We start from the raw sequence: 25,616 nt of genomic DNA, 5'->3' as shown, positions 1-25,616 counted from the left end.
CACCATGCCTACTAAACCACATTCTGAAGTGCCACATCTACATGTTATTTGAACCCCTCCAGGGATGGTGACTCCACCACTTCCCTGGGCAGCCTATTCCAATGCCTGACAACTTTTTCAGTAAAGAAATTCTTCCTAATATCCAACCTAAACCTCCACTGACACAACTTGAGGCCATTGCCTCTTGTCCTATCACTAGTTACCTGGGAGAAGAGACCAACACTTACCTCACTACAACCTCCTTTCAGTTAGTTGTAGAGATCAATAAGGTCCCCCCTCAGCCTCCTCTTCTCCAGACTGAACAGCCCCAGCTCCCTCAGCCGCTCCTCATAAGACTTGTTCTCTAGAACCCTCACCAGCCTCACTGCCCGTCTCTGGACATGCTCCAGCAACCCAATGTCTTTCTTGTAGTGAGGGGCCCAAAACTGAACGCAGTACTCCAGGTGCAGCCTCACCAGTGCCGAGTACAGGGGCACGATCACCTCCCTGCTTCTGCTGGCCATGCTATTTCTGATACAAGCCAGAATGCCGTTGGCCTTCTTGGCCACCTGGACACACTGCTGGCTCATGTTCAGCTGGCTGTCGACCAACACCCCAAGGTCCTTTTCCACCAGGCAGCTTTCCAGCCACTCCTCCCCAAGCCTGTAGCGTTGCATGGGGTTGTTGTGACCCAAGTGCAGGACCCGGCACTTGGCCTTGTTGAACCCCATACAGCTGGCCTCAGCCCATCGATCCAGCCTGTCCAGATCCCTCTGCAGAGCCTTCCTACCCTCGAGCAGATCGGAACTCCCACCCAACTTGGTGTCATTTGCAAACTTACTGAGGGAGCACTCAGTTCCCTCATCCAGATCATTGATGAAGATATTAAACTAGACCGGAGCCAAAACTGAAAGGTACAAACCCCACAGATTATATTACTGTCCCATTATTCCGTTTTTCTGGGAACTTTTTCTTTCTGTTGTGCTTTATTGTAGAAGACAGAGAATAAAATAGATTTGCAGTCATTTCTAGGCTGTTTTGCATGGTGTGCTGTGTGTTGGTTTTTAATGTTTCAAATCCTTTAATCCTTCAAGTAAGAAATATATATAAACTTTAGAGCATTGGCTTTCCAGGAACTTGTGCAAATGAAGAATTTCAAAAATCTATGGTAAAGGGATTACTACACATTACTATTGCTTAATGACTATTATTGTGTGCAAATCCAGATGCCAGTGTGAAATCAACACAGTCAGCAAGCAGTAGGGGAGATACAATAGAGAGCAAAAATTAGGGTCAGTAAATTTTTTAGCCAGAAGCCAGGCTATTTGCAGGAGGATATAATTTCATTTATTAAGAAGTGGCAACTCAGATCTCAGGCATGTTGAATCTTTGTCTGGATGCACTGAAGTCTTTGCTGACTATCAAAAGAGGGAAAAGAACAACTTGCGTACTTAGGTGGCTAAAAATGAACTCCATTGCTATGACCTGCTGTCTGCATGCTTGATGTGGAGAAGATCTCCAGTGAAGAAGGCTGGGCATGACCTACAGCTCATCTACAGCCTTCCTTATTACCATGGTGGTTCTCACCAGTGGACTAAGATGCAGGAGCCCAGAGACTGAAGTAGAATTTTCCATGCAGCTCTGCACACTATCTCTAGCTACCGGGCAGCTGACAATTGTGGTGCAGACCCACAGCTCAAAGTAGAGGAATAATGACAGAGATGAGCTAGAGGGGCTCTTGAGCTCTGGTTTGCTGCATGCTCTCACTTTCCCTTGTTTCACATTTTCTTGTATATTGAAATAAAGATGAAGGTAATTAACCGCCTACCTTGCATAGGTGGTGTGAAGTTTAATTAGCACGTGTACTATTGTGTTGCAAGATAGCTTAATGCTGTATTGCTGTAGTGCCACTTTTTAATCTTGTGTGAGAAACAAGGCACATTACTCAGAAGCTGCTTGTATCTGAAAAGTGGGAAAGGCAGACGAGGGTGAAGTAAAGGACCTCTTGCTGACATGGCTTTCAGTGTGTTGGTAGTAACGGCGGTCTGGAATGAAAAGGCTAGTCAGTAACCCCATCCTTGTTAAATCTGTCCATTAGGAATAAAATAAGTTTGAATCCTTACCAAATGTACACAGATATACTTGCACGTCTTGTGACCTGTTGGATGTAATACAGTTAGACTACTTCAACAGCAATAATGTTTTTGACAAGAAATGTAACTCCAAAATCTTTTGCTCCTGGTGTAAACCAGCATTTATAGTCTACTTGGGAGTGAAGGTAAGTATCTCCTAATAAACAGAGAATTGTGGTTAGGGAAAAATCAGGATAGAGGAAGAGAAAGAAATAATTGTTTTAATAGAGTTATACATGTCTTAGTCTTTTTATCATAATTAGCTTTTCTCCTCTTGTGGTTTTTTCCCTATATTCCAGTAGACTATTAAATCAATAACAATCTGTACAGTGTCTGAAAAAAAGTTCAAGCCAAATGAACTTTCCCATATGGATGTAATATTTGCAGCCATAAATAAATTCTTAAGGTTTTTGTCAGGCTTTTCACACACCCACAGATTCTGCTATCAGCCAGTAAATCTTTGTTTAAGACACTGTGAGATCAGATTTCCTTGGGTGAAGTGTCGGCCAAAATGGGGACAAAATAACATTGCAGAAAAACTAGTATTTCCAAGTTCTGCCTTCCTTTCCACCCCAAGCAGAGTATTCTCTTCTCCTTTTCTTTTGATTCAGGATTTCCCACCGTGGTGTCTACTGGGAGTTGGGAAGGAGAAGCAAATAGTGTCCTCGGTGTACATTTTTTCTAATATCAGAGGGGATCTTCCTGTTGGACAAATGGGATTTGAAAAGTCAAAAGTGCAGCAGGTCATCTGGAATTGTTGCTGTCTTCTCATCTTCTAGCAGAACATCTGTTCAGTTAGCTCAGGTTCGTAGCTCAGTCCCTGTGCAATAGCACAAAAAAAGCCTCCTTGATTTCTCCAATGATGTTTGAGAGTATGTCTTGAGATTCCTCTGCAGCATACACAGGGGTCTTATGAATGCTTTCAAAAAAGGTTTTCTTGCAGCTATTCGCATAACACTGTACTTTCCTACAGACCATAGCTCTTCATCTCTTAAAACTCTCCCTGGGAGTTTGATATGTAGATACTAAAGCAGTGCAGTTGCAGAGAATACTACGATCTCATCAGTGACTCCATTAAGCAAAATAAAATTATACCCTTTGTATCAAAGAAAGGAAGAATATGAAGCATAGAGCCTCATCATCTTCCTGGAAGTCAGAGTAATGCTCTGTATGGTGATAAATCCTGAATAACCCATTTATTTTTGCATCTAGAGATGTTAGTAATTCATTTTTCTGGGGGGAGTTGCTCCTTTTCCACCAAGTACTTCATTTAGACTGCTTCCTTTTTGAAGTCATGGCAACTGTAGCCATGGCATTTACCACCTATAAGAATTATTAATGCTCCATAGCTGAGCTGGCTTTAGTAATTAACAGATGAAAGGCAATGGCTCAATAACAATAATACCTCTAATCAGCAGGATGCATCTTATATGTACACTGGACTTCCATACACAAGAAGAATCTGATGATGTCAGATACAGATTAATTTCTACAATCACAGAAATATAAATACTACTGAGGGACTGTCCAAAGTCCCTAATCATCCTCTTGCCCTGAAGCAGAAGTTACAGGATTAGTTATTGCTCTGCTGACATCCTGACTGAAGTTTGCACAACCAGTTCTTACAACGTTCCCATGATGGAGATTCCTCCTCCTACCTAGGTGGGTTTGACAGTCTCATTCCAGTGCTCTTATCCTCGCTGTTTACCTTTTTCATCCTGATGCTCAGCTGGAGTTGCACTGGAGTTTACATCCCTTACTTCTTGTCTTATCCAGCACAATCACCGAGAACAGCTCTGACACTCTTTCTTTAAGGCAGTCTTTTATGAATTGAATGCTGCAGTGGGATAACAAAAAAAACAACAGAGGCATACACCTGCAAACCATCTTTCATATGAACGGTTTATTAGCTTCAATGAGCCAACTGATTTTATTCAATGTCTTGCTCACAAGTAGAGTTTTGTGGCCTGACTAACACTGGCTAGCTAAATCGCTAGCTGATGGTTTCTGTGGGCTCTCTCTGTGGTTAAGTGCAGTAACTTGTGGTGGAATTAAGAAGCACCAAGTGGTACACAGGATACAACTCCTACACCAAACACTGATGGGACTTGTTCCTTACCTGAATAACACAAATCATGGTAGGCCTATTTCCAGATGAAATCTTATAAGGAATATTTTTCAATGATTTTAATAGATCTTCTAATGCATCTTTAGCAGCGGTTCATAGCACTTAGGAAATGGGGCATTACTGAAATTTGCCTTTGAAATTTACTTTAATTGAATAAAATATGCCAGTAAGCATGGGAAGAAATGGTATAAATATATTTACTGCATGCCCTTCTGCTTACTTTTTGATCACCATGCTTAGTCTTGATAGAATCGCACTCAGTGAATCATGTACACTGGCAGGATGTACTTTTACCTTGCTGACCTTTCATGTGATGCTGAGTGAATTATTAATCAGGACATACCTCTCCTTGCAAAAAATCCCCAAATTGTTTGCTTTTGAAGTCTTAACACATATTGCAAAACAAACAATTTTTCAATAATTGCTAAACAGATTTACGTACTAGATTTGTGTGTGTGTGTGTGAAGAACCCCAAATGACTGACTAGTTGTACATAAAAGTTCTGAAAAAGGCATCTGGGTTCAGGAGGTGTGGGATTTCCACCAGGAGCATGAAATCTTCCAAAATTCATTGACTCTCATTAAATTACTTTTGGTTGTAACACTTAGGTGGGATTCCTTGTTTTGCTCAGGAAGAAAACTGAATCTCTTGAAGTTTAAGCAGTGTGTACATAAGGATGCAGTAAGTTCCTTTCAGAAGTAGGATTCAAGACACCAGACCTGCACATTCAACACAGGGTAAATTCTCAGATGTGGTTTTATACACCTGAGCTCATCACCTAATCCTTGTTCTATGTTTATACACCAGACAGTAGGGCCTAAATTCTGCCCCTCCTTTATTAGTTACGTAAAATTCAGGACTTGACACTTTCCAAGGCAGCAGTGGCTGCAGACATCTGGCATCCCTCTTTATGTTCATATCTTGCCTATGAAAAGCATTATGACAGATCTGAAAACAGAGGCAGTATAACTGTGCATTACCTAGACAATGTGCCAGATGTGCAATTAAGTTTGATGCAGTATTAAACTCCCTATTCATTAATTAACAAAATTGGCTATCTCAGCTATATCCTGCTGAAGAATCATCCAATCAATGCCCCAAAGTGCAGTGATGTTTTGAAACTGTCTATTAGCAAAAGTCACTAACAGATAGACATTCATTAAGAGGCCTGTCATGCGACTGAGCATTCAAATATCTCTCATAGCCCTATCAAAATACCGATAGGGCCGTATCTATACAGCAGAATTAAGACAGGACTATAGCCTGAGCTGGAGTACCTGTGCTAATGTAATTTCAACAGCTTCACTAACAACCAAGACAAGTGACAATATTGTCAAGTTTGTGCTGTGGTGTATCCATAGAAGTCTGTAATGCTGCTTTTTGCTGCTGCTTTTTATCTGTTCTAGCAAAATCAAGGTAGGACAGATGTGCCAGCTTCCGCTGCAAACACACCCCCTTAACTGTGAGGCATGCACTGAAACATTGATTTCAATGCTGAAAAAAGGCTGTGGGCTGCAGTGAGCTGTGTAATCCAGGAAGGGGAAAGAGGCCAGTTGACAACTCATTTCCTGCTGCCTTTATTACTCTAAAAACTTAATCAATTTATGTGTCTGGATGAGGTTGTTGAAAAGCATAACCTTTTTAAAAGCTACTTTTCTCCCCACTTCAAACTCTTGAATCTGAACAAGTTCCACACACTTCTCTCTAGAAGAACAGCTTTAGGAAAACAAATGGATTCAAGTAGCCCAAGCCAGCACAAGAGTAAGAATTTCCATTTGGTGAATACTACTCAGAAAAAAATAACTTGTTTAATGGGAGAGAAAAGTGGGAGAAAAATTATTCCTTTACAGAAAAATAGTCTGTATACTTTATTTCTCATTAATGGTGGAGCTTTGTGGGCAGAGCAGCACATTATATCTTTGCATTCTGTCTCTCTGTAAACCATGGAACCACGAAATAAATAACATGTATTTGCTTCCTTGAACATCCTCTTCAGTTACACTTTTCCCACTGATCTCTGCTGGAATTACTTCTAATATTCCAAATTTCTGTCGAGACGTCAAACAGCCTCTTCTTCTCCTGGTAGAAAAGAAAGAACTACCACAAAAATATTTTCTTCTATTCCTCCAAAACCATATTTTTTGCATGTGGGATTTGGAAATGACAGTTCACTCTAGCATTTATCTTTGACATGAGTGGGTTCTAGATTTTCAGTACTTTTAAGATTCAGTAATTTGGGAAATAAAAGAGCTAATTGACATTGGTGCCTTGTTAAGATACAGATCTGACAGTGTCTTACGCTGACAAGGTGGAATAGTTTTTTTAGCTGGAGAAAAAAACCTGTGCCTGTGTAATATTTACAGCAGGGTTTTTTCCTGTATTTTTGCCAGATGGGACTGGTGGTATAGAAAAAAAACTTGGGGTGTGTGTGTGTCTGTTGAGGAAAAGCAGAGTGGGTCTGTCATTAGATCCATCACTATTGCCATAGGAGATTCCTACAGCAGATTACTGTAGGAATGGTGACTGGTAAGGCCGTGAGAAACCCTGATGGGATCTTTTAAAGGAAGTGCCAGACTGTCAAGGAGAATTCCCTTGGTCACATATAAATATGACATGAAGCAAATTATTTCTGTATCTAGTCACTGCAATATGCATGTGAATATGAGGTATGGTGTCCCAGGAGAAGCAGGTGCACAAAGTCCTCCCACAGCAAGGTACTTCCTTTGCAGGCACATTGCCTTCCACCTCATGTTTCTGTTACACAATCAGGCCTCCTAGAAAGAGCCTGAAGAAATGTTGTGAAGAAATTATATCACACTGCTGCAAAACACGGTGGGACAGATGAGGATGCCTGGCCCAAGAGTGAGGGGTTGTGCTAATGGGTGAGTAAAAGCCAAGTTTTTCTTCCTGGGAGCCAGGATACCTGGGTTGGCTCAGAGCAACCTGAAGCCTCTTGTACAGTGAAAGTGGTGTATCTCAACCTCGTGCATGGTGGCACTTCCATAACAAGGCAGATGCATCTGATGGGTCTAACTTTTCAGAAAATTTAATGATCACCAAAACCCACCACAAAACATACACACAAAATCCAGAAACCAGCCCAGAAAAATCCAAAAACAAGTCTCACGAGGAGCGGCTGAGGGAGCTGGGGCTGTTCAGTCTGGAGAAGAGGAGGCTGAGGGGGGACCTCATTGCTCTCTACAACTACCTGAAAGGCGGTTGTAGTGAGGGAGGTGTTGGTCTCTTCTCCCAAGTAACTAGTGATAGGATGAGAGGCAATGGCCTCAAGTTGTGTCAGTGGAGGTTTAGATTGGATATTAGGAAAAATGTCTTTACTGAAAGAGTTGTCAGGTATTGGAACAGGCTGCCCAGGGAAGTGGTGGAGTCCCCATCCCTGGAGGTGTTTAAAAAATGCGTAGATGTGGCACTTCGGGATATGGTTTAGTAGGCATGGTGGTGTTGGGTGGATGGTTGTACTTGCTGATCTTAGAGGTCTTCTCCAACCTATGATTCTATGATTTGATGAAAAAAGCTCACAGATAGAAGGAATACTTTAAGAGAGATCAGTAAGCTCGAGACTAGTTGACACACACAAGCTGTGGCAGCTTTTGAGAAAGAAAAAAAAAAAGAAACCACGAAAGGAGTAACACTTTCTGTCAAAGATACTAGAAAGAGCTGAGGAATAAGACAAGGCTAAATTCATGGGTTCTAAGTCATACAGAAGAATGCAAAGATATCACTGTGTCATCCCCATCGGCATAAAGGAAAGCCTTTTATTGTACCTGTATGGAAGTGGTGGTTTAGATAAGACTAACCATGAAAGTAGACTGGTTTGTTGCTTTAATACGCCTCTTCCACCTCTTATGTCTAAATGCTTTCATATAAATATGGAGTAAAACACACTTATACTTTGAAATACTGTTGGTCATAATATCTCTGGTTGCATATTCTCAAAGTGAAGCAATAAAGGCACTTGAAACTGCTTGGATTTACCTGGCAAAACAAAGGAAGGATACTCTGTGTGCAGCAGCCAGATCCCAGTCTGAGAGTAGTGTGAAGGCTTTAAGAAGGCTGTCAACAAGGTACCAGAAGCAAGAAGCCAGTATTGGAGCTCTGTAAATGTGGCACAAACACGCTCCCATCTAGAAATAGCTAAGATACCTCACCTATTTTAAAGTATCGTAGACTGAAGGCCTTTTTTAACTTCTTCAGGCTTAAAGAGATTTACTGAAGACTAAGTGTAAATCAGCCTTGCACAATCCCTATGGATGAAGATGAGAAGCTTTTTTTGATGAGTACCATATTGGGATAAGCATGTGAATTATCTTTCAGGTTTTTTTTTTCATTGTCCCCAGGCCTCAGAGAAAGAGCTGAATGAGTGAAATTTGCATAAAAATTTTGAAATGTTGCCCTATTGTTTTCTTAGAGGCTCAGTTTAATGTAGAAAACATCTGCCTGCCTTGGAGTGCTCTGTGGATCATTTGCTTGTTTGAGAAATCCCATTTCACTCTTTTCTCCATTGCCTGGCCTGGAAGCGCTTGATCTTGGTACCTGTCAGCCAAGAGAAAGAAGCAACAGGGGGGAAAGAGAAAGCAAGCAAGCAAGCAAACAAGCAAGGAAGAAAGCGAGAAATCCAGTAAGAAAGCAAGAAAGCAAGGGGGCAAGAAAGAAAAAAAGAAAGAAAGAAAAAGCTATTTTCTGCACTTATCAACACATTTTTTTTCCCCCGGGCATGGGAGTAACCAGAACTTGGCACATTCTGCGTCAGAGCAGTCCTAAGCACTTGTGACAGTATTCAAGGCCAAATGTAACAGAGATAATAATAGATACTAATTAGAGTATTCAGAAAAACTATCTTGATTTCATTGGAGCTATTAGTAATATAAATAGTAGCATAGATCTGCTAGGCCTCATATTAAGGATTGCATCCTCAGTTTGAACACTGGTTTGGAGCAAGGCTTTTCCCCCCAGAATTTTCTTCCTCCCCGAGGAATTCATTCCTCTTTCTGTCTCCCAGTACTTAAATCTAACAGCTCTTTAGGGCTTACAGAACACGCACTTGTTTTGTTTAACATTTACTTAGCAGCTTTTGCATCATTACTTTTCTGTAATTAGAACACCTAGTGGCTATAATGATAGACACTTTATAAGTTAGTGATATAGACAAGTAATTTCCTTTCCACACTCCTAGAAGAACCATACCTTTGCTTTGCTACTTTATGCTGACTGTCTTACTGTGACTCTGAACATACTTTTCCCCATGCCTTGTTTTTTTAAAAAAGGGAAAAATGTGTCCTTATTCTACTACTTGGTTTTTCATTTTTCCCCAAAGCGTACACTTGAAACCAATTTATTCTGCTTTCTGTGGTGATGTTTTCTCTTTTCTATATCTTCCACAAAGGTGTACAAGAAAAATGTTACCACACTTTTCCTTGTAAGCAGCAGAAGAATATTCATCTTTGTTAGAAGAATGTGTTGCAGAAGCTACACTTTCCTTCCAGAATTTTGCATAGGAAAAGGGTACGTTAGAAATTTTCCTCTGGGTTAGAAGGATGGGATTCAGTTACTATAGTATCTAATGCCTTAAGATACTCAAGGGAGTCCTGCCTGCATCTGGGATTCCCATGTCATGTCTTAGATAACCAACAAGATTTCAAACTGCATGGCGCATCTAAGTTTAGGTATCTAAATCATTTCCCAATAGTCCAGATCTGGGACTTATCCTATTACTTTTCTATGATTATATCATCTAGATGTCATGATAAGAGTCACAATAATCACCTAAACATAGGCATATCTTACCCTCTGGGGCACCACGGGGTGTCTGAGGCACCTGTGTAGGCAGGTAGATATGACCCAGGATCTGCAGGACACTTTGCCCTCCAGAGCTGGGAGCAGAAGACAAAGTGAGAGACCGTACGGTATTTAGAACCACAATAGGCACCTACATTTTGGCACTGTGTCCCACCCTTGGAGTCTGTTTTGCTTCTTTATTGTCCATAATAAATCCTGAAACTCTGTGCATGTGCTGTGTGTCTGGAGAGGCTTTGTAATATTTTTCCTCTGTTAATTTTGATTTGTCTTATTTCTTGCAATGCCTTTTTTGTCTCTCCTGTTTCCCCCTCCCCTCTCTCCCACAGTAATTGCAAAGCATTTAATGAGGGACTCCCCAAAGGGAAAAGTGTTGAATTTTTGACATAGACTTTTTTCATCTATGTTTATTAGGCATTGAAATTAAATAAGTGTTATAAAGAATAAACATTTGTTTATAGTTTTAGAACTTTAAAATATTTTTCTTTTGCTGTCAGCACTTTCCTAGCTCATTTCACGCTATGATTTTAAGCTTTTTTACAATCACAGATGCACTTTTATGAGAAGTATAGTCTTTCTTTTAGTCTACCACATGTACTGTATTTCACACATGAAGAAATGAAGTGAGAAGGGGACTGTTACTGTGACACAGCCCAGCCAAGCTACTTGATGTCTCCCACCGGGTCCACGTGAGGCTCCTTGGTCTTCCTCTCTCCCTGCTTGCTTGCTAATAAGCAAACACGGCATTGAGTTTGAAGTACAGGACTTCAACTGATCTTAAAGGGTCTGAGTGCTGAGTGTTAAGAGATCTGCTGTTAAGGGTGTGAAGAGTGCTGCTTACTTCTCTGCCATATGCTTCCCCTGTGACCTTGGGAAGGTCACTCACTTTCTGAATTTCAGAAAAGGCTGTAGGAACTCAAGGTTCAGCCGACAGCAGAAGGTGGCAAAGCTTTTGCTGAACTGCCAGCAGCAAATGAGTCCCTGAGATACCAGATGCAGAAGGGGTCACTGACACTGTCAAAGCTTCAGGTGGCCTTGTGTACCCAGGGTAGGACTAGTCAGGGTGAAGGAAATATTGTATTTATCAGTGCTCTGTCTCCTCCCATTTGCCTGGGGCACTAGAGCCACTGGGAAAATCTCTGTGGCAGGGCAGCATGAGAAACAGTATTCTGGCTTCCCAGGCTTGAGTTAGTCTTTGTGGTGTGGTCTTTCATGCCGCCTGTACCAAAATAAAAAGGGCTGTTGGCAAAGTGTCCGTAATGAATACTGTGCAGTTTAGATTACTCAAACATCCAGGCGTTAAAAGCCACTCGAGTATAGCAGTGTGTTATTTTAATATGGCCAGGATTAGGTGGCATGATGTGGGAGGTAGTATTACACTTCTGGTTTCTGTTGTAAAGGACTATGTGTTTTTTTATTCTTACAAACATTCACATTTCTTATATTATCCTAAACATGGAACTACTGTCCTTTTCATTGCTTTTTTTTGTTTGGTTTTTTTTTCTTTTCTTTTTTTTTGTTTGATCTTTTTTTTTAATGGAAGATTGGCTAACACACAGTCCCAAATGGTAAAATACAGACTATCCCTTTACCCAGAAAGTAACTTCCCCAGCTTGCAACTCAGGAGAAAATTCTTACCCAGTTATTTTTCTGGTAAATTCAGGTTGACATCCTGTTTAGGTTTGCTGCCCTGTGTATGAGCAACTAGAAGGTGGTCTGTTATCAAATGAGTACAAACCATACACAGCATAGAGAGAGACAGAATTTAGTACGTTAGAGGGAGAAAGAATGTTCTTTTCTACCTCCATGCTGAAAAATATGGATTTGTGCACTCATATTTTAATAAACTACAAAATGAGCATCCAGCCTTGACAGTCCAGAAATGTGCTGGTGGCCTGAGAGTCTGAGGGACAAGAGTGGCATCCTGTAGAAGACACAGGGGGTTGGGTGCCCAAAGGAACTGAAACGCTCTGCCATAAGAGAAAGTTGATGGCACATGTCAACGAGCAGAGCATCTTTTTACATGTGTATTTATCAATATCTTGGAAGTTACGGTGGTTATTTTTTTGGTAAAAGCTGTAGGAACTGTGGATATTCTGGAATGAAATATTTGGGCTACAAGGCTTGGCTGCAGGTAGCAGCTCACCCAAAAATGACTGATCAATGTGGCTGCCCTGGGGGTAGACAACTGGGATGAAGAGGTCCCTGAAAGCTCTAGGTAAAGAAGGACAGATAACTGCTTTTTGGCCCCCTTCTCTACTTCAGAGGTTTTATAAAGGCCCTGCACACACTGGGGTGAGACCTGCAGCCTGGCTGCTAGACCAGAGCAGTGAAGGTTGCCCAGGAGGCTGCAAAACTTGCTAATGCTCTCGAGTATCTGCCTCATGTGACTGATGAATGATAGCATTTCAGGTGAGCAAGGTGACCATCAAGATTGGCAGCAGCTGTACGGAAACCTCTCTATACACCAGCCTAACCATAGCATAGTTTGTTGCATCCCAGAAGCTTGATGCACCCCATAGGGACAACAAACTGTGAACAAGGTGCAGCTGAAGACAGTGACAAGCTGTGCCAGCAGTCACTGGTAGTTAATAGGAGAAGGATTTGATTTAAAGAACAGTTTTGGGGCCAACTCATAATGTATTGTATTTTCCTTTCCTCTCTCTCCCTTCCTTCCCCCCCAGCAGTTCCTTTTGGGTAAATAATTTAATTCACAGCTTGTGAGCTAGGAAGCATTGCTTATGGTTCGGTCGAGTTTCCCAGATGTCGGTGTCGGTGGGTTTTTTTGTAATTAGTGTTCATGACTGAAACGGGGCTTGTCGCCTGGGAAAGAGGGTAGAGGCATTTTTAGCAAGATGGGAATGAACAGGATGAATGATCCCCCTTCTTCTGGGATCTGAGCATTTTCTATAGTGATTGAAATGAAAACTGTGAGCCTCGGTTGTGAAATGCATTGCTTTACGGTGAAATGTACTAACCTCATCTACACCCTGCTCGGAGTATATTCCAATATATACTTTGATGTTCATGCTTTTCTGCACCTGACATGGGACACTGGTAAGCTCGTTAGGGGTGATGCATTTATGTAGTATTCCCTGGATTTGTCTGTCTGCTTGCTTTTCTAAGCTCACTTACCTGCTAGTAGAACGATTATTCTCCTCGGCAATCAGTGAATTTTCTGTGTATTTTCCAGCAGGACAAACATACACAAAGAGCCAGTTTCGAATTTAAAATCACTGTTTTCCTTTCCAGTGGGCTTCCATCCACATTAGCAACTCCGTGCTTCTGCTGGAGATGTTACTGGAGGAGGATCCAGTCTGCTACCTGAATCACACCTTCACTTTAGGTATCTGGTTAACCAGCCCCCCTGGAATAAGATCCTTACAAAGCCAGTTAAGAAAGACTAGTGTCTTTTAATGCCTCCAGGGAAAAATCCTCCCTGCATAACTTAGGTGCCCAGCCATAGGTGGGTGGGATTTGTGGAACACTGGAGGACTTTGAAGGCACTAGGAATAGGATTTATTTGACTAAATGTCAAGTGTCTAAGGACTAAATGTGTTGTATGCATCAGAGAGGGATCCTCACATATCCTACACAGTGAATGGAGAGAATTAAACATTCCTATAGCAAAATTATCCTGAATTGGTATTTTAACTTTGTATGCTCTGTGTTACAGAGACAACTTTCTTTTCATTTACTAGGATAGGGTGACTAGTTCAGCTTAGATGTTTTGGACCCTGCCCACAGTATGGGCATAATGGATTTTTTTGTTTGATTTAGAATGTATTAAATAAAAAAGGTTAAAATAAGAATGAGAGGAGAGGAAACAGAACATACCAACTTTGGACAATTTAAACTCCAGGCAGACTGTCTTTTTTTTCCTATGCTTTCATCATTAGATCTTTTCTTCAACCTCTCTTTAAAAATCTAAATAAATATTGAAAGTAAAATGTTTTGAGACAAAAGATCTTGGCACACAGGGAACTAATTATCCTGTGAAAAATGGAGTAGTTCAGAGATTTTGGTGTCTGAGCAGTTGAGGAATGCTGGAGAGTAGCCAGTTTCCAAATTTCTAGGCACAGCACGGGGCTTTCTATGCTGAAATCCTAATATCGGCAACAGCGGTTTTGCTTTCAGTTTTTAGTGTTGGATTTTTCCAAACTTTGAAATTTCTTGGTTTCTCATTTCATTGGCTTCTTTTAAAATTACCCCTCTCCACTGCCTTCTTAGTCACTGAAAGAAGATCAAGACAAAAGGACAGAAAGTACCCCAAACCCCCTCCTCTTATCTCTTCTTCATGCTCTTATTTATTTTGGCATAAAATCCCGGAAAAAGATAAAAAGTCAAAGCATGCCATAGTAAGGGAACAGGCACAAGCATCTTTAAGTTCTTAACAGTTGCAAAGTAAGAAAAGTAGAAAATATTGACAAAGAAACAGAAATTCGGCCTGTTGGTTCAAAGCTGTCTATTGAAACTTGTCCCTAGGGATAAAAGTCCCCTGAAAAGAGACAGTTTTAAAATTTTGTCTGTTGCTCTTCCGACAAGAATCTAGATCTTTTAACCAATATTTTACAAACGGAGACAAAGATCTAGTATCAACACATGTATCATCCTTTGCAAGCAGCTTAACTGGTTTTGCTTGCCCAGTACTATGCTTGACTGGTGGCTGTTGTCTCACCTTAGGTAGCTCCATGCTTAGGTTGTTATACAGTTTAGTTACTGCACTACTTTATGAACATATTAATTTATATTCATGTGATGTTTTAGTCTTAATTTTCAGAATGGTCTCTTCATATTTTATTTTCCTGCATCTTCAGGGGGTAAAATCTATACCTTATTACACACATATTATTGCACAATTTGTCAGCTCTAATGCCATCCATCTATACAACAGCACAATCACTGCTTTGTGGCTTAAATGTTATTTCACAGCGTGGTGACTCTTACTGAGCTGGGCTTACTTGAGTATGGATAACTTGAGTTAACTCTGTTGTAAATGCAGCCTAAGGTACAACAGACACACTTCAAAATTAGCTCAAGGCTTCATGTATAGTCAGAAGACACGCTTTCCTCAGAAAGCTAAAAATAAGGAGTTCAGGGAATGATTTTCACGGGAAAAGGGCATTACTCTCAAGGGGAGTGGCAAGAGGAAGCTGGGCCACAGAGTGTACCCTGGTCATGGGACCAGTGCTTGGATTTGAGGGTGCCAGGAGCAACTCCTTGAGCAGACCTAGGTGTACCCCCACACACTGCAGACCAGCTCCAGGAATGGATGTGTAATTAAAACATGACAGCGACTGAGCTTCAACCCTGTATCTCTGCTCACGCAACTTCAATTGTTAGCCCACTAACTTTTCTTGGTCTCTTTTCTTGGGCTAGTCCAACCAGGACTCTCTAAGACAAACCTGTTGTAGAGGGGCTAGTCCTCAGCAGTGGTGACATTAGTCAGACGGTGACAATTGGACTCAAAGAACATGCAACACTGGACACAAGGATCGTGGAAAAGATCGTCCTAGAAGCTATGGTAAGTAATGCACATGGAGGACAGAGAGAGGATTCGAGAAAGCCAGTATGGCTTCACCGAGGGCAAGTCTTGACTGACCAACCTATTGGCCTTCTATAATGGAGTGACTACTTCAGTGGACAAGGGAAGAACTATGGATGTCACCTGTCTGGACTTCAGTAAGGCCTTTGACATGGTACCCTACACCATCCTCCTTTCTAAATTGGAGAGATGGATTTGATGGATGTACTGTTCAGTGGATGAGGAATTGGTTGGATGGTCACATCCAGAGGGTAATGGTCAACAGCTCGATGTCCAGATGGCAATCGGTGATGAGTGGTGTCCCTCAGGGGTCTGTATTGCGACCGGTATTCTTTAATATCTTCATCAATGACATAGAAGGTGGGATCGAGTGCACCCTCAGCACATTTGCTGACAACACCAAACTGAGTGGAGTGGTTGACACACCTGAGGGACAAGATACCCGGACAAGCTTGGCAAGCTTTCAACGTCCTGCGCTTGGGTCAGGGCAACCACTGGAATCTGTACAGGCTGGTGGGGTGAAGGGATTGCAAACAGCCCTGTGGAGAAGGACTTCGGGGTACTGGTGGGTGGAAAGCTGGACATCAGCTAGCAGTGTGTGCTCACAGCCCAGAAAGCTGTCCTGGGCTGCATTAAAAGAAGTGTGTCCATCAGGTTGAAGGAGGCGATTCTGCCCCTCTACTCTGCTCTGCTGAGACCCCCCCTGGAGTCCTGCGTCCAGCTCTGGAGTCCTGCATCCAGCTCTGGAGCCCTCAGCATAGGACAGACATGGACCTGTTGGAACGGGTCCAGAAGAGGGCCACAAAAATGCTCAGAGGGATGGAACACTTGTCCTATGAGGAAAGGCTGAGACAGTTGGGGTGGTTCAGCCTGGAGGAGAGAAGGCTGCGGGGAGACCTGATTGCAGCCTTTCAGTACTCACAGGGGGCTTATAAGAAAGATAGGGACAAATATTTTAGCAGGGCCTGTTGCGATGGGACAAAAGGTAATGGTTTTAAACTAAGAGAGGGTAGATCTAGACTAGCTATAAAGAAGAAATTTTTTACCATAAGGGTGGTGAAACACTGTCACAGATTGCCCAGAGAGGTGGTAGATGCCTCATCCCTGGAAACATTCAGGGTCAGGTTGGATGGGGCTCTGAGCAACCTGATCTAGTTGAAGATGTCCCTCCCACAGCAGGGGGGTTGAACTAGATGACCTGTAAAGGTCCCTTCCAACTCAAATTATTCTATGATTCTATGATAAGGCCAAGATTAGTCCCTGGCCTTTTTTGGTTATACTGTGAGACACAGCATGGACTGCACATGCCACATTCCTCACTTGGAAAATCAAGAGGTCAGGATTATAGAAATCTAACTACGATTAACAAATCCTAATGATGTCTGAATTTGCTTCCTTGCCAGTTCAGTTTCTCCCATAGCCAAAGACTCAGTCAACCCAATGAGGCCCCATGTCACAATAGGTTTCACTCTTGCCACTAACGTATGCTAATACAGCTAAATTGCTTGTTTATGGCTCAATAACGATAGTTTACCTGCTCATCTTGTTGGCAAGCAGGAAATAAAAAAACATTATGACAAAAAAATCAGAAAGGTAGTGTAGTAAGACCAGAGTCCACTGTGTTATGGTAAGGTCAGGCAGTCAAATAAAGTCATGGAAACCTAGTGTCATTCTACCTCGTTTTAGACATCTAAGAAAATGTTTGATTTGGGAAAGTCCTTCCTCTCCTTGTTTTTTATAGATAATGCAGACAACACACAGAAAGCTGTTGATCACCTAGATGTGCTGATTTACTCACTGAAAATATTTTTCTCTCACCAATGAACTTACATAGAACCTAAAGGAAAAGCACCACTGATGGCCTCCTACAGCTTGGTGGGGTGACTTTATTCTGCATCCTGTAAGGGTCAGAAGAGTTGCAGCCCTGTGCTCTAGATGCCTTTTGGTTTCTCCTTTCATTTTTTAGAAAACAGGCAGCAGTGCCAGAGGCAGGATGTGAGAGAGGCCAGACATGTCTCTTGCCTTCCAGGTTTCCCAGCTAATGCGGCATGCTAAACCCCTGCGGTGGGAAGGAGACAGGGTTTCGGATTCACAAGCAGACAGCTGTGGACCAGCACTGCTCTGTATCCTCACTCGTTGTTGTTTCTTCTTAAATGGTGTGACCAAAATCTTGTCTAGTTCACATTCAGGGAGGAAAATAGTGTAATAAGGAGAATAAAGGAGATCTGAAAGCCTTAGGTGCAAGGGCAGAAAACACTAGATAAATATGGCTTTGATTCCTTCTATCTGCGCAGTTCTCCCTGGGGAGAGCTGAACCGCTTTTAAGTGGATCCTTCTTTTACACCAGTGAACCTACTGTGGGTTGGGCTTCTGGCTTTGTAAGAAACAATGACTTTAATTGTTTTTTAAGATATACAACCATTCAGTGCTTTAAAATGAAACAAAAAACCCCCACATTTAATTCCACCAGGCTTTTTATGTCATGACCTTCCTGCAGTGCTCGAGTTATACAGTAGGGAAAAAGTGTCCCTTTTGTCCCTTTCTTGCATTACAGATTCATGAATTTTTAAACTCGCAGTATGGGGCAACCGCTGTCAAGTAACAATGGAAAAATGATATTCTGTCCAGCGGTGCATAAATCCCAAGAGAGCAGACAGGTAGCAGCAGGACCTGAAATGAAAGGTGCATCTCTGATGCTGTGAAAAAAACCAGGAGAGAATCTTCCCTCTTTCTTACCCTTCCCTATTTCTTGTCTCACCACTTTTACCTCATTAGCTTTGTGTATCTAAATGTTGGTTGTGCCCAACAGAAGTGACAGAAAGCACTTGCATTTAGTAACAAAAACAAATTAGCGTCAATTTGTATCTATTGGCTGATATGCCTCCAGCAGGGGAATGAGTTGAAATACAAAACCATAAAAGCTGGGAACTCTGTCGCATCTTCAACAACAAGCTTTTAAAAACATCTGCCAGAGTTAATTTCTTATGCTAGTTATAATACTAGTCATAAGAAAATAAAACTCTCCAGTTATCAAAGTCTGGTAAGCACACCTGTGTCTATACCTATATTCTTCTTTCTAATTGAGAAGAACCAAAAATCTGGACCCTTCCCCTTATAATTACAGGACTTCCTTTTGCCTACTTTGTACATCTTAATTGTGAGCTTGCATATGTATAAGGCATTTCCAGCATTGGGTGGACACTGCCACCTTTCCTGCTTCTCACAGGGGCTTCATCTTGCTAAGCAAAGGTAAGAGCATCATTGGGAAGGACCAGTGTGGAACTGATCAAAAAATCTCTTAACACCAGACTACCTCTATTGGTTCCAGTTATCCCAGGCAAGTTGCAGTTAATTTCTCATTGCCTTTTTGAGATCAAGCTCGGGATCACTGTGTCTAAACAAGCTATGTTAGATTAATTACTGAAGGCAGTAATCTCTCTAGGGCTATAGACTTCAGCAGAAAATTTTGACAAGTAATGAAATACCTCAGTGTTATAAATCTTTTCTTATCTTTCAGAGATTTGTAATCCTATGAGCTGTTATACCGTAAGCATAAAAAAAAGGATTCTAGAAAGTTGCCCATTTAAATGGCCATGACATTAACCAAGTAAGTAAAAAAGAATTTGCTAGGGTCAGTTTTTTACAGCAATGAACAAAATGCATGTTTCGGTTTCAGCTAAGCTTTGAAAAATACTTTTTTGTAGTTTCCTGATATAAAACAAAGACAAGAATCTGAAAAAGTTTAGTTATCTTTTTTAAAATATTTTACGTAACATGTTCATTTTGGTGTTTTTTTTCTCTGTGGAGTCCTTTTTCTCTTAGCAAGCAGTAACCTGAAACTGTGTGTTTGAGGCTGATTTTTCTCTGTAAAGATACATACCATGAAGGTGCTGTAGACTATACACAGAGAAGAGAGCTGAGGGGAAAAGTTTGTTTGCTAATGACTTACAGGTGAAACCAAAGGAAAGTGAAGAAATCCTGATTCATTTGTTCATTACTTACAGGCTTTCGACTTTCTCTGTGTTAAGATCATAGCATCACTTTACCCTTTCATGTTCCATTCACCCTTTAATATTCTGGCACAAAGTAGATTAACATAAAATACTGGTGATTTTGAAGTGCTTACAACAACTTACAAGGAAGACTGGGCGTCACTGTAGACAACTGGTGAAGAAAGGGAAGAAGTTAATCTGGTGAGCATCTGGAGGGTAACATCTTCTAACAACATTGCAAGGAAAATAAAATCCTGTTAACTTCTTTTAATGTTTTAGAGAACTTGCACCCATATTTGTTGCTTCCATTCCGCCCTCAAAGACATAACACTAGAAAAATCAACTACCTACCTCTGAAGGGGGTTTGTCCTTGTCAGTATAATAAGAAAAAGGGAAAGAATATTTATATCTACTAGTGAAAGTGTACACACAGGATAAGACCTACCTTCAGTGGATTGTGTCCTTCCCAGTTTCATTTTTCCCATTTAAGGGGCTTTAACATCAACTCCTTTTATCATTCACAAAGAAGATAACTGATTTCTTCTACTTCTATGTCTTCTAATTATTTTTTTCTTTTTTTTTTTTTTTAGCCCCAAGGAAATTTTCTAATTAATGCAATTAATCATCATCTTGCCATTTCTTTCCATCCCATTCCCTGACTTTTTACTTCTGTTGATGAAACCATGGCAAAAACACAGTAAGAAACTAGTAACGGCACCAGAGCAAAATGCTTCCAGGAAAGAAAGTACAGGCAAAGGAAAGGATCAGATGGGAACAAAAGCAGTGTCTAGTTTCTGGCTGAGTTTTGGAGTTCATACTGCTGCAAAGACTTGCTCTGGAAAGGAACAAGAAGTGTTACAAGGTCTTTTTACTCAGACTGAGTAAAGATTTCTGTTCATCACTGATACTACTGAGGTGATTTAACTGTTGTACAGTATTTTCTGTGTGTGGATGGACTTGCAGTTAATGGGCAAAGGATTTGGGGTGTATTTCTTTAATGCTCAAGGTTGAAATTCTAACACAAGTTTATTTCCTGGGAAATCAATGAAATGAAGCTGGATAATGGTAAAGTATACTGGATTCATCCAATCAATATTTCAGTAGGAAACTATTTCAGCTTCTTCAATCTGAGTGTACTACTGTATTGACTCTAGAGTGGCTCTTTATATCTATATGCCTTAATAAAGTAGGTGAAGGAGTTGGAACTTGTACCAAGTGCCCTTCTGGAAAGAATTTTCAGCATTTACCCAATAATTTTGGTCCTTTGTAGACCTGAGAAGAAACATTCTACTATTTTTGAAAGATGAGACTATTAGAAGTAACTACTTCTCTGGGTAAACTTGTGTATTACCTAGAATTTTCTAGCCTTCATTGGCCATGTACTAAAGAAAGTCCCAGACATTGTCAAGCTTGGACTCAAATTACAGAGGGGGATGATAGAGATGGGATAGATAGCATACTCTATGGGAAGTTGTGCAGCTGCTGAACAGAGGTTCTGGTAACTCACAGTTACTATGCAAGAATCCTCTCCCACAAAATGTGCACGTGAGCATAGAGAAAACAAACCTTGCCCAGTTACAGCTATAGCCTGCATCATCCTGTAATATTGCCCCAAATCTGAGTGCTTTGGTTAAATGTCTAGAGCTCCCACATTATTCTTGGTTTAAGATGCTAGTGATTTGCATGAAGGTTTGCCTTTTAGATACACTTTGCAGTCCTGTTTGCTTATAGCAACCTGCTTGGAAGTCTATAGACTTAATTGTGAGGATTATTTGCAGTGATTGCTTGTACCTTTTTAACAGTTGTGGTTCAGGAAAGAGTTTTTCATCTGATCGTTATGAAGGTGCTAATTTTGATCAACTATTGTGTTTTGAAGTCCTGTGCAAAATGTGTTTATGCAGCCAAATGTGGAGGGAAGGATGAGCTTACTGAGATGTAACAGCTGTGGAGAATGTGGGAAGCAGGGGTGAACAAGTTAGCAACCTGTCTTCCCCTTATGAAGGGAGAACAGGGTGTCCTGAAGTCTCTAGCATGTGCTGTGAAGTTGATTTGTGAGATGTTTGGTACCATGCTCTTTAGATATAATCTGAAACCTCTCCAGTATTTATATGAAGAAAGATAAAAAATATAAAACCAGGAGTGGTTTCAGATCACAAAGCGTGCCATATCAGAGAAGGATGAGTGCAATGCCAGTCTTGCTGGGGTAGCTTCACAGCTACAGGACCACAGGCATATCAAAGAGGCAGGATCCTGCACAGACCAACGAGGGCCACTGAGGGATGCTGGTGTCCTCTTAACTTTCCATGGAAGATCTACACTTGTCAGAGATCTTCTCAAGGCATAACTAACAACTGTCTAAGTGTGAACAAAATATAAACAGAAAAGGTGTAATCTTCAAGGCAGTGGGGAAAGAAATAACAATTCCTAAAAAGTTTTGAATGTGACTGATAACTTTCATTCTATGATTAATCATGTTTATTGGTCTGATCCATTGTCCATGGAGGTCAATGAAAACACACTTACTTCTACAGACCTTTGCTGTAGTTTAACCCGGCAGCTGGCAACTAAGCACTAGACAGTCACTCGCTCACCCATCCCCTTTCACCCCATTGGGATGGCGAGGAGAAGTGAACAAAACGCGAAACTTGGAGGCTGAATCATAGAATGCTTTGGGTTGGAAGGGACCTTTAGAGGTCATCTAGCCCAACGCCCCCACAGTGAGCATCTTCAACTAGACCAGGTTGCTCAGAGCCCTGTCCAACCTGGCCTTGAATGTTTCTAGGGGTGAGGCCTCCACTACTTCTCTGGGCAACCCATTCCAGTGCTTCACCACCCCCACTGTAAAAAATTTCTTTCTTATGTCTAGTGTAAATCTACCTTCCCTTACTTTAAAGGCATTGTTCCTTGTCCTATCGCAACAAGCCCTGGTGAATATATTTTCCCCATCTTTCCTATAGGCCTCCTTCAGGTACTGAAAGGCTGCTAGAAGGTCTCGCCGCAGCCTTCTCTTCTCCAGGCTGAACAGCCCCAACTCTCTCAGCCTGTCCTCATAGCAGAGGTGCTCCAGCCCTCGGATCATCTTTGTGGCCCTCCTCTGGACCTGTTCCAACAGGTCCATGTCCATCTTTTGCTGAGGGCTCCAGAGCTGGATGCAGTACTCCAGGTGGGGTCTCACCAGGTTGAGATAAAGACAATTTCTTAAGGTAACAGAGAAAAAATACTAATACTACTAATAATGCTAATAATAGCAATAATGTATATACAAAACAAAGTATGTACAATACAATTTTTCTCACCATCTGATGACTAATTCACAGTCAGTCCCTGAGCAGCAATCACAGAACCTGGAAATCAAGAATTTCTCTGAATTCCCCCAAAAATTTGAACTCCCAGACAAAGAGAGGATGCGAACTCATGGAAGCAAGAAGAGCCAATAGCTTCCTGCCCCCCAGCCAACCACCAGTTTATTAAACGGACCATGATGTCTATGGTATGGAATATTTCCATCGGTGAGCTTGGGCTATCTGTCTGGCTCTGCTCCCTCCCAGCTCCCGCACACCTGCTCATTAGCTGAATATGAGAAACTGGAAGAAGTCCTTGATTTCATAGCAACAACCGAAAATATCAGTGTCATCAACATTCTTCTCCTACTAAATCCAAAACACAGCAGCTACTGGGAGGAAAATTAACTCTATTCCAGCTGAAACCGGGACAATCTTCAATCAGGTAATCTATTTTTTATTCGGCTTCTGTCATCCCAACATAGGCAAACCACTTGTATGCAGGAATATCCCAGCTATTGTAGTGCGGTGAACCAGGTCTATATTATAAATGTGTTAGAAGTCAGAAATCGTAGAACACTAGGATGTTTGAAAACACAGTTCTTTTGATAATCTTGTATGTGGCATCCAAAATCACAGCTTCCTCTGTAACCTCTCCTTTTTGCAATTGTGGGCAATATCCTCCAGAAAATATGCTATCCTTTTCTTGTAATCCTCTGAGCTGAACAGATTTTAAATGGTACAATGATATATAGCAAAGATTTGCCCCAATGCACTCAACATTTGTTGAGGAAATTTTGAACTCTGCTACTGCTTTGTTGGAAATGTGCCTGGTACAGTGTTGCCTCGTGAGTGGGGCATGCATAGTGGCATAAAGCTTACCTGAAAAATATCTGAAGATAAGCCTAAGAAGACTGTGTACTCATTTGCATGTATAAAAAGTTGCAGTAGCTTCTGGTGTTCAAACAGAATTATTTCTCATGAAAATGTTTGCAGATAGGTTTCTTTTTTCTTTTTTTTTTTTTTTTTCAGTGCAATCAGCCCAAGATATTGCATCTGGGAAAGATTTGTTGCTATCAAAAGTAGGCACCAAAAGTGACATAAGAAATGCAGTTCTCTAAGTGGATATCAGTTGCATTAATACGACTCTACCTACGGTGAATGGATACCGCCTCCTCTGGTCCATCCTGCTGAGAGGGCATCTGCTATATATGAGGATGGGAGGTGTTTGATTTCTATACATATATCATCTTGTCTCCCTAGGGACAACTGTGGAATTAAAAGGTTGGATCTAGGTTTAATTCCACAGCCTAGTTAGTATTGTTCTTGGAGTAGATCTGGGAAAAATTCAAACTGTGCTACACGCCGGTTCATAGAAGAATCTACTATTCCACCTAGCTTGAATAAAAGATCTACTGAAAACCCCTGAAGGGACAGGAAAATCTTCAGAATACTTATTCATCCTCAGTCAATTACAGCAAAGGATCTGACTGCTGAAGCACACTCTGCACCACCTCAGCGCTGTAGGCTGGGGCAGTCTCAGAGGCATTCACTCAGTTTAATGTTAGTTAAAGGTAAGCATTGTCAAGTTTCTATTAGCAGGTAAAAGAGATTCAAACCAAATCCAGCACTACTGGAATCTTCGCAAATACCAAGCGTAAAGCTTTAATCTCTACAGTTTCAACTTTTATTTAAGCCTAAAAGCACATCTAATATACCTGTGTTGTTGAATGAGTATTTATAGCAGTAAAGAGCATTGCCTGGTCTGCTGAAAATCTTCATTGCCTACCTGCCTACACTAGCTTCACCATGAAATACAGTGTTTCTAAAATGCTACCTGTGATTAGAGACATGCTGTCAGGTTTAGTGTTGAGACCAGGCTGCAGCAAGGAGTGTGGAAAAACTCCAGTTCACAGCTTTAAGCTTAAATCAAGCTTTAATTCTGGGCAAAAAAAAACCTGATGTAAAGATGAAATTCATTTCACCTTCATCAGAGCTGAAGTATGCTCAAGGTATGGGGGATGCACACAGACTGCAGATGCAGCTTAGATGCTCTCAGCGCATGAGACCATGAAGACAAGTCAGAGCACAGTCCCTTGTCTGCCTTTTCTGCCTTTTCTGCGTGTTACTGTTTTAGCTCTAGTTTTGGTTCCACCAGCTCCTTTTTGCCAAGTGTGTGATATGTCATGGCCATGAATGTGTGTGTGTAATATCCGTGCAGCCTATCGTCTTCTCCTGCTTTGGCTTGCCTCCACTTTCCTTTCCCACCCCGTTGCCTGCAGAGCTCCTTCCGATTTGGCAGGACATCCTTTGGTCTCTCGCTGCTCCAGCCTCAGCAGATCTTAAGTGTTACAGTTGGAGAGAGATTTTAGCTGGCCTTCAGTTCTGCAGCGAAATTTCTCAGGTTGTGGTTACAAAAAGAAAGAGCCCTGGAAATAATGAGAAGATAAAGTTGACAACGTGCTTGGGTATACCACCATCTGCAGCATATGTTAGACAGGAGCAGCATCCAGAAATTCTGTCACTGTGCTCTCCACCCCGTTTCAAGACCACTTGCATTGAAGTCCTATTTATGAACATGTAAACGAGGAGCGTTTAATGTGGCAGTGTTACATGTTGTGAAACTAAAGTGTTTCTTCTTAATGTACTTGAGGAAAAGAGAATAAAAGATATCTTTTCATAAACAGCTACTCATTTGACTTCGTACCTTAAGCATTTTGATGCATTGGACGTGTCTAGTGACTTAAG

The 25,616-nt window shown here is 41.3% G+C and overlaps 1 long non-coding RNA gene across 5 annotated transcripts; it reads left to right on the top strand.

Annotated features, from left to right (window-relative positions):
• The first annotated feature begins 759 nt into the window (after positions 1–759).
• On the top strand, positions 760–25,554 carry LOC142362795 (uncharacterized). Of its 5 annotated transcripts, XR_012765313.1 has the most exons (7): positions 760–893; positions 2,723–2,915; positions 19,113–19,202; positions 20,178–20,502; positions 22,545–22,790; positions 22,905–23,313; positions 23,901–25,554. It is a non-coding gene; the product is annotated as an uncharacterized LOC142362795 (long non-coding RNA). The 5 variants fall into 5 exon arrangements; XR_012765296.1 differs by having other exon boundaries at positions 22,545–23,313; XR_012765314.1 differs by lacking the exon at positions 2,723–2,915 and having other exon boundaries at positions 22,545–23,313.
• The last annotated feature ends 62 nt before the right edge of the window (positions 25,555–25,616 follow it).

The sequence above is a fragment of the Opisthocomus hoazin genome, chromosome 1, assembly GCF_030867145.1.
Source record: "Opisthocomus hoazin isolate bOpiHoa1 chromosome 1, bOpiHoa1.hap1, whole genome shotgun sequence".
Lineage (NCBI taxonomy): Eukaryota > Metazoa > Chordata > Aves > Opisthocomiformes > Opisthocomidae > Opisthocomus > Opisthocomus hoazin.
The sequence above is the reverse complement of the archived record's forward strand: the minus strand, read 5'-3'. Positions and strand labels throughout refer to the sequence as shown.